Raw genomic sequence first — 9,104 nt, forward strand, 5'->3', positions numbered from 1 at the left:
AGGAATGAAGGGATATCTTAGTCTCTGTTAACAAGCATAAAATAGCCTACTTTTCAAATCGGATAAATCATTTCCATGATGTGGCATTTATTAAACATGACTTTAGAAATTATTTAGAATAATTTGTGTCTAAAACAATTTAATATTCCATTTACAAACATAATTAACAAAAATGAATAAAACAGGTTATGGTTATTAACAATTATGATAGTGATTTGCATTAATTGAACACTAGTAAGAGGCAAGCCATGAATCTCATGCAACCCTATGAGATGAGTTTTAATTTTATAAAGTCTTAGTGGAGTTCAGTGACAGGTAAATTAAATGTCCAAGGTCACATTACATTTCAAGTTGAAAATCAAATTTTAATTTTAACCATATATTAACAGTGGTGATTTTGTTATATATTTTATCATTATAAAAAGGCTTACTGATAGTTTAAAGGAAAACAAATCTGTTTTTGTGGGGATAAAGTGACAACATATATATGAGATTTCATTTGAAAATAGTATTTGGCTAGCATCTTTAATTTAGCAGTACTTTACTTTTTTATAAATTCCAAACTAAAGGTTACACAAGCTTACACAATTAAAAATGAAGATTGCCAAAAGTTTATCTATCTCTCTGATAGACTTATGTAACTATAAGACTGAGAAAAATCCATACAAGCTTTAAGGTACTATATTTTTAAGTGTTATTGAAATAAAGATAGAAAGAAAAACAAGAAGACATCGTGTGCCTTCACTATCAATTCCCAAGTAATAGATTTGTGTATGAATAATTGAAGAACAAAGAAGTTATACCCCATTCCCACTCAAGGGCCATAGTCTATGTGACATCGAAAAATATATAATTCTTCCATCTTCTTTTTTGATATTTATCTATTCAGAAGCCTAAAGAAGAAAACTAATGTTGAAAAATTGAAATATATTAAGAAAAAATATTATAGCAGTGATTTGATTTATGAGAGAATAAAACTTTCCTGGAAAACATTTTATCTAGAGCATAAATAAGAACAACTTTGGTAGAAATGCATGGGCAATGCAGTTTTCTCAAGTTTTGCTTAAATACGGAAGAATGAAAAGTGCATATTGCTGGATACATGGAATAAAAATCAAACCTCATTAAATAAATGAAATTTTTAAAAAAAATTATGAGTTGGAAATAATGGTAGATATGGAAGTCAGACAGTGTAGAGTCAACAAGTAAATGAGTGATAATCTTGAATGGTGCCCAGGAAGAAATAAATAAAGACATAATAGAAGAAAATATTCCTTAGCTAAAGAAAAGTCAATAAATGCAGACAAAAGTGCATATGTGCTCAGGCATAACTTGGTGCCTTTAATCATCAAATGCTGATAGGTTCTTGTCATCATGTCCAAAATGGAACTGTTTTGTGTATTAGTTACTCAACATTCCATTTATTTATATGTTACTTTGTCACTAACTCTAAGCAAATGGAGTTTGTTTCTCATTAATATAATGGGCATCTTTTTTTTGTGGGGATTTTATGGTCTTTAAAATATATAAATAAATATATAAACAAATATATATAAACAAATACATATATGCATATATACATATATATATATATATGATTTATGACATGTAATGAAAGTCAAGTCTACAATAAATGAATTTACAGTGGGAAGGGCACCTGGGTGGCTCAGTCAGTTAAGCTTCCCACTTCGGTTCAGGTTATGATCTCAAACCTTGTGAGTTTGAACCCCATGTCAGGCTCTGTGCTGACACATCAGAGCCCGGAGCCTGCTTCAGATTCTGTGTCTCCCTCTCTCTGCCCCTCCCCTGCTTGCACTCTGTCTCTTTTTCTCTCAAAAATAAACATAAATAAATAAATAAATAAATAAATAAATAAATAAATAAATTTACAGTGGGAACTGATCAATGACATGGTTTGAAGACCAGGAATGGATATGGTAAACTGGAATCCTATCCAGGGCAAAATAAAGCAATTTGACGTTTGAGCAGTCATAAAACACAAGCTAATAAATATGCCTGTGTATCTTTTTAACATAAGTGTTTATAAGCATTCATTTGACTGTCATAATTCTGATATTCAGAGTGTTACATGCTAAGAATTAAGTGATATTTAAAAAATTGTTAAAGTCTTTTTTTTTTCTGAGATCTTATTCATTTCAATTGATTTGCTTTTAATAATACAGGTAGAGAAATTTATTACTCTTTTTCAATAAGCTTTATCAATGAGCATATAATTCCATGTAAACACTTGAAGTTGTTTCAGATTTATTAAACATGACTATGTCTGAACATTGCTTTCATTTAAGGTTTTAAACACAAAACCTGATGATGATTTACTACTAAAAATACTGATTCAATTACTTTGATTTCACATTTTATATAATATAAAAGTCACACTGTTAAAAGGAGTTTGGAAGACGTAGTGTTGATATATATGATGATATGGATAAGATATCAGCATAACAAGAGCTCAATAATAATATTATTATATACAATGGCTATAAAATTAAATTTTAATTGAAATGTTTTAGAGTATGTCTAGATAGCAACAGTTTTTCAGAAGTCTAGAATTATTTGGTTTTGAATGCACATAGATATACACACATTTCTTAACCCTGAATAACCAATACATTATATCCTTTCGTTCAACAATATCCATTACACCATTGCTTAATTATCAAGTTTTGGCACGTGCCAATCACTCTTTTAGGCACTAGGCATATAGCAGTGAACACAATAGACAAAAATTCTTCCTGTCCTGGAGGTCCCATGCCCAGTTAGGATTCATTCAGAAGACTGCATCAGGCTCTATATGGGGTCTGACACATTGCTAATATTCATCAAAGACTGACTGATTGATTGATTGATTGATTGACAACTGCATGAAGACCACTCCATCTGCCAAGGTCATATCCACTTCGGTACTCCTGTACAATATACCTGTAAGCATCTTGGAGTCTAACCTATGTGTCTTTTGTGCTTCTTGACTTCTCTTTTGATTAAATTTTGTCTGCTCTAGTGGATTCTGGGGACAGGACTGCCACCCCAGAGCATTTTCAAGGCAAAGCATCAAACCCAAGAAGATTATCTTTGAAACTTAAGGTCTCATAGGCTCAAATATATATGAAGAAATATATTCAATCTAATTCATGTTTTCAATAGAATTTTATCCTTTCATTTTTATTTGTCAAACATTTCAGCTGTCGTGACATTCATCTATCCATTTCAATTTTTAGAATGATTGGAGGTTATCTTCTTGGGCCAATCACAGGAAAGTATTCACAATTTGATGATTCTCCTTGCTGTTTTATCAAACATAATAAGAAACTGAAAATTTTGCTTAAATAGAAATAAGATGGTGTTTTCCTTTTATCAAATTAGCTCAATATTTAAATAAAATTTATATAACCAATTCATTTTATTTTTAGATACATATAACAGTTTCTAAAATAAAATTTTTTATTACCCCAACCATACAAAAGAGAAGAGAAGCAGAATTTATTTTTATAGTATGTAATAGAAGACCAATAACATCATAAATAACAAGCTCTGTCATATATAACTGATAAGAGTGAGCAAGTTGGATAATGATTTCATTAACTCATTTTAATTGTGACTTGGGGAGATGAAGAGGCAGACAACTTGATGTATGTGTTGAAATATGTTGTGTTAAAATATAATGGGTTGTGAATTATATTTCTGAGAATTACTTTTGGATTCCTAGCGAGATAGTGAATTGCTTTTTTATGCCAGGAAAGTACGACACCATACCAATGCCTTTAATTTGTAGACCAGTAAATGATTAGCCTCAGAGTGTGGGAATTTAAAATATTTTATGTAAAGTCACCATATATAGGAACGCTTTGGTGAAATAAAAGGTTATGTCTTCAAAAGTTGAGTTATGTTTAACTGATAATCGTTTGAACCGTGCATTAGGAGTTTTTTTGAGTTTTTTATTTTGCTATGTTCAGCTATAACACTAACTTTGTTTATCAAATGAGGGCTCTAGGATGTCAGTAAAATAAATATTCTTTCCCTGGGCTGTTTGTTTACATATTTATGTTGCGACTATATGACGCGTGAGAGCGAAGTTGTACTATAAACTCAGCTAAATTTGCTTATTGCATCTGATTGACTGCATGGATTCCCATCCTTGAAGTTAGCTGTAAAGACTGTTAGTCTCTAACTCTAGAATGAGCTCTTAATGTCATATAGTTGTGGGTGAAGTATTCCATTATCAAAGTAGCAAATAAAAATAAGTAATAAATCAAAATGTTCCTAGCTCATGTTTTGGTAGGACTCAGGGAGGGTACAAGACTGTGTGTTTGATAAGTATAACATGCAGGTGAGGAGAATTCAGGGAACTAGTGGCTTGGCCTTGGGGAATAGGACTTACTTTATAATGTGGCACAGTCTCTAGAGTCAAAACGTCGGGGTTCAAATTCTGAATCAAATGTCCAGTAGCTATTTAACCTCGAACAAGTTATTTCGTGTCTCTGTGCCTCTGTTTCCTTAACATGAGAATACTATCAGTACCTAACACAGAGTGCTGTTGGGATGATTAATTGAGGACTTAGCAAGGGTCTTTTTTTTAAATTAATTTTTAATGTTTATTTTTGAGAGAGAGAGAGAGAGAGAGAGAGAGAATGCAAGCAGGGGAGGGACAGAGAGAGAGGGAGACACAGAATGTGAAGCAGGCTCCACTCTGTGAGCGGTCAGCACACAGCCCAACACGGGACTTGAACTCACAAACTGAGAGATCGTGACCTCAGCTGAAGTCAGATGCTTAACTGACTGAGCCCCCCAGGTGCCCCAGCAAGGGTTTGGTATTATGGCAAAAGCTCAGTAAATTTGACTACTATTATCACCATTATTATTATTAAAACTATGTCATAAGCAAGATCAATTCCTAGTTGTTTAATGAGATAGAAAGATAAATAACTCATGATCCTTGCTCAAAGGGAGAATCTCATGATTAACATTACAGTCATATTAAAAAAGTTAAAAACATAAAACTAAAATTATAATCATATTGTTAGATCAGTGTCAACATCATTATTTATATCTTCTCCCGGGAAAAATACCGTGCAATAATGAAAAGGGAATTTTAATCAGTTGATCAATAAGAATGCAGTAAAACTAGAAAGAACCTCTAAAAGTACACTTGACAGTTTTAAGAATTTCTGGAACAGATGAAATACCAACATAATTAGGTTATTCAAACAAACAAAAACGAGGAAGGGAAAAAACAACAACAACAACAACAACAACAACAACCCATAGATGCACAGGAGCAGACTGCTGAGGAGGTAAGATCAGTTCCAGAAGGCACTAATTTAGAGTTAGCACACATACGGAGAATGTATGATTCCTGAAGAAGAAATCAGAGGGTAATTCTTGAGGGAACAAGGTGTGTCCTCATACTCCACTTTCTATCTATGCAGAATGGAAAGAAAATGTGACACTGACTTCCATGATATGGCAGAGAAGGCAAACACGATTTGGGACTGTGTTGCCTCTAACAAGCCTCAGGCGGTATGAGCGTCCCACACTTACAAATTCAGCTTTCCTCCCCCACAGTCAGAAGTGGTAGACTACAATCTCACAAGCTGATGTACAATGATCAGATATAAATTTGAGTAGACACACGAAATAGTATTTTAGTTAATTCAGTGGCATCTCAGTCACTGTAGTAGAGAAAAGTTAACACCAGAGAAAATTGGGATAGCAGAGTCGTAATTATTATGCTCAATTAAAATTCATATTACACCCATAAAATAACAAATTCTTATGGAAGATAAATAATACTATTGGAACCACAAGGTGATCACGTGATCATCTCACTAAAAACTGATAGAGTAAAAGAGCAGAACGTACGTAATTGAAAAGTAAATGTGTTATATCAAGTAAAGTAAATCTGGAACACAACAAAGAACAGGTTGTTGAAAAAAAGGAAAAGTCGGGGTGCCTGGGTGGCTGAGTTGGTTAAGCGTCCAACTTCTACTCAGGTCATGATCTCATGGTTCTTGAGTTTGAGCTTCGCTTTGGGGTCTGACAGTTCAGAGCCTGGAGCCTGCTTCCAATTCTGTGTCTACCTCTCTCTCTGCTCCTCCTCCGCTCATGCTTCTCTAACTTAAATGAAATGAACATCTAAAAACTAAAATAATGAAATAAAATAAAATGTGAAATATAAAAAATAAAATAAAATAAAATAAAATAAAATAAAATAAAATAAAATAAAACAATAAAATACAAATAGCTGGGAAACCAAGGGGGCTCAGTCAGTTAAGCATCTGACTTCAGCTCAGGTCATGATCTCATGGTTCCTATCAGTCCCATATCTCTCTGCAATCAGCACAGAGCCTGCTTCAGATACTCTTTCCCCCTCTCTCCGCCCCTTACTCTCTCATGCTCTCTCTCTCTTTTTCAAAACAAATAAACATACAAAAACTATTAAAAACATAAAAATTGTTGGGGTACGTGGTGGCTCAGTTGGTTAAGCATCTGATTCTTGATTCTGGCTCTCATCATGATCTCATAGTTCACGAGATCAACTCCCACATCAGGCTCTGTACTGACAGCATGGAGACTGCTTGGGATTCTCTCTCTCCCTCTCTCACTGCCCCTCCCCCCCCTTTCTCTCTCTCTCTCTCTCTCTCACTTAAAATAAATAAACTTTAAAAATAAAAATAAAATAAAATATAAATTGTTATAATACCATGTCTCATCACACTCCTAACCATACAACAGGGGTGACATGATAAAAATGTGTAACAGTTAACTAAGCTAGAACTTATCAAAACAGACAACAGGAGGAAAGAAGAGAGGCCTTTGGTAAACAAAGTTAATGTGATACATAAAATATGGAGAGATAAAAAGGAAGAAATTAGAGGGAAGAGATAAAACATCAAGAAGCAAACAAGTTCAGAAAATTTTCAAATAAATGATTACCAAGAGAAACTATGTATTCCTTACCTATGTTTGTAGTCTACATATGTTCTAATCAGTGAGGTGATAATCATTATAAAAAAAAGGATTTATTCCATAATTATAAAGGTCATAGGTAAGAACTTTGATTAGTCCAAAGGGATGAGATCCAAGTTATCCTCTTATAGTTGTTCTTGCACACCAAGGTAAAGAAAGATTTCTACTCATATTGTTACTTTCCAGAAGCAGTGGTTATCAGGCTGTTGAAAAGAAAAAGCAGATATGCAGTCACAAGACAATAACACAGAGAAGAGATACCCACACATTTGGGGGATCTCTTGTGTGTTAATATTATCACTTCTTGCACAGGTTACCCCCTGCAGTGTAGAAACTACCCCATGGAAATCTGAAAGAAATGCTTCAAGAGCCAACCATAATGCAAGCTCTAATGCACTCTCGCCATTTACCAACGCAGCTGTCCTTTGCTGAGCTGGAAGTGATCCAATTCATACAGGAAGTTTGGATTTCAGACTCAAAGTCCTTTGATGAGTCTTATTACTGCTGTTGTGGTGGTAACAGTGTTGGTGGTTGCTAAATTTGCTTTTCTCCAACAAAGGCACAAGTATCTAGCAACTGAAATTCAAAGAGAGTAGCATTTCATGCAACAGATTTAGGGAACTGGTAGTTATTGAATCCCAGATTCGGGCCTTATTTTTCCCCTTCATTGGTCCATGACACAAAACAGACACCTGAGATAGTCAGGGCTGTTTCTAGTCGATATATGCTAAAGAAGGCTAGTAGTTTTTGTTTTGTTTTGTTTTTGTGGGCTTTGCAGCAATTGTTGGCTATCTCAAACAATTATGATGTCATTTTTGATAACTTGGTGAAGTCACAACAGCAAGAGATGAATATATAGTCAACGTCTATAATATCGTGTCAATTAAGTTGTGTCTATTTATTTAAACTTTAGAATCAATCTTTCCTTTGACTAGCCATTTCTGTAGCTTAAAGAAGAGTCCAACAATTCAACAAATATATATTGAAAACTTACCATTTGTCATGCATTGTTCTATGACCTTAGGAAACATCATGAGAAACTTGAACATTGATTTCTCAGAGAAGCAAAGATATAAGTGTGCTCACTTCTTTGAACTCATTGCATGTCATTGTGGTTCGACTCACTCCTGCTGGCATGGGTTGAGCATGCTTTTACATTTACAGTATCCTTGGTGGGGCTGTTCCATAGGCTGTGTTTGTCCTAAGGACAGAGCTTGTGCTAGGCTTTACCCACGTAGTTTAGCTTCTTCCTTTTCACATCATCGTCACAAATCAATGACAAAAGTACAGAGAATGGGGTACCTGGGTGGTTCAGTCGGTGGAGTGTCTGACTCTTGACTTCAGCTTGGGTCATGATCCCAGGGTCGTGGGATCAAGCTTCACATCAGGCTCCAAGTTTAGCATGGAGCCTGCTTAAGATTCTCTCTCTCTGTCTCTCTCTCTCTCTCTCTCTGTCTCTCCCTCCCTCTACTCCCTCCCCAACTTGTGCTCTCTTTCTCTCTCTCTAAAATAAAGCAACAATAACAACAAAGTACAGAGAAGGGAAAAACACCTAAAAAATCGATACCTTGTTTTTAATATGTCATATAATATTAGTATAATTCGTCAAACTTCCATGATGTTTTCCCATAATTTCTGAAGCGCAAAATAACTGATTTCATAGCTGTGTATGTATGTGTCTGGGTGTGTGTATTTATAGAGATTACGTCTCATTCTGTTTCTAAAAAATTCTGAAATTTTGGAAGCTTGTATTTGGTCTAAACCATGTGGATTCAGACACAGAGCGCTAATGGAGGGAAAGACCACTGGAGTTTTTGTCCTTCTTTCGACAAGGTCCTTATTGAACCTTGGTCTTTAGGAAATGTCCTTAAAATTAGAAAAATTAGGGTGAATTATAATAGGCTCATAAATGTAATCCCTTGCTGTTTCAATGCAGAGAAAAACAATTACACTTCTGTTTGGAATGCTACTTATTTATTTTGTTTTATTTTGTTTTTGTACTAGGTTTATTCCAAGAAATTTTGAATGACTGACATAAGAGTTTGCCAAGGTTTATGTTATGGCTGAGACAACTATTGAATATTTGATGTGCATAGTCCTACATTATTTTTTTATAATTT

The sequence above is a fragment of the Panthera tigris genome, chromosome D3 (genome assembly GCF_018350195.1).
Source record: "Panthera tigris isolate Pti1 chromosome D3, P.tigris_Pti1_mat1.1, whole genome shotgun sequence".
NCBI classification, from domain to species: Eukaryota; Metazoa; Chordata; class Mammalia; order Carnivora; family Felidae; genus Panthera; species Panthera tigris.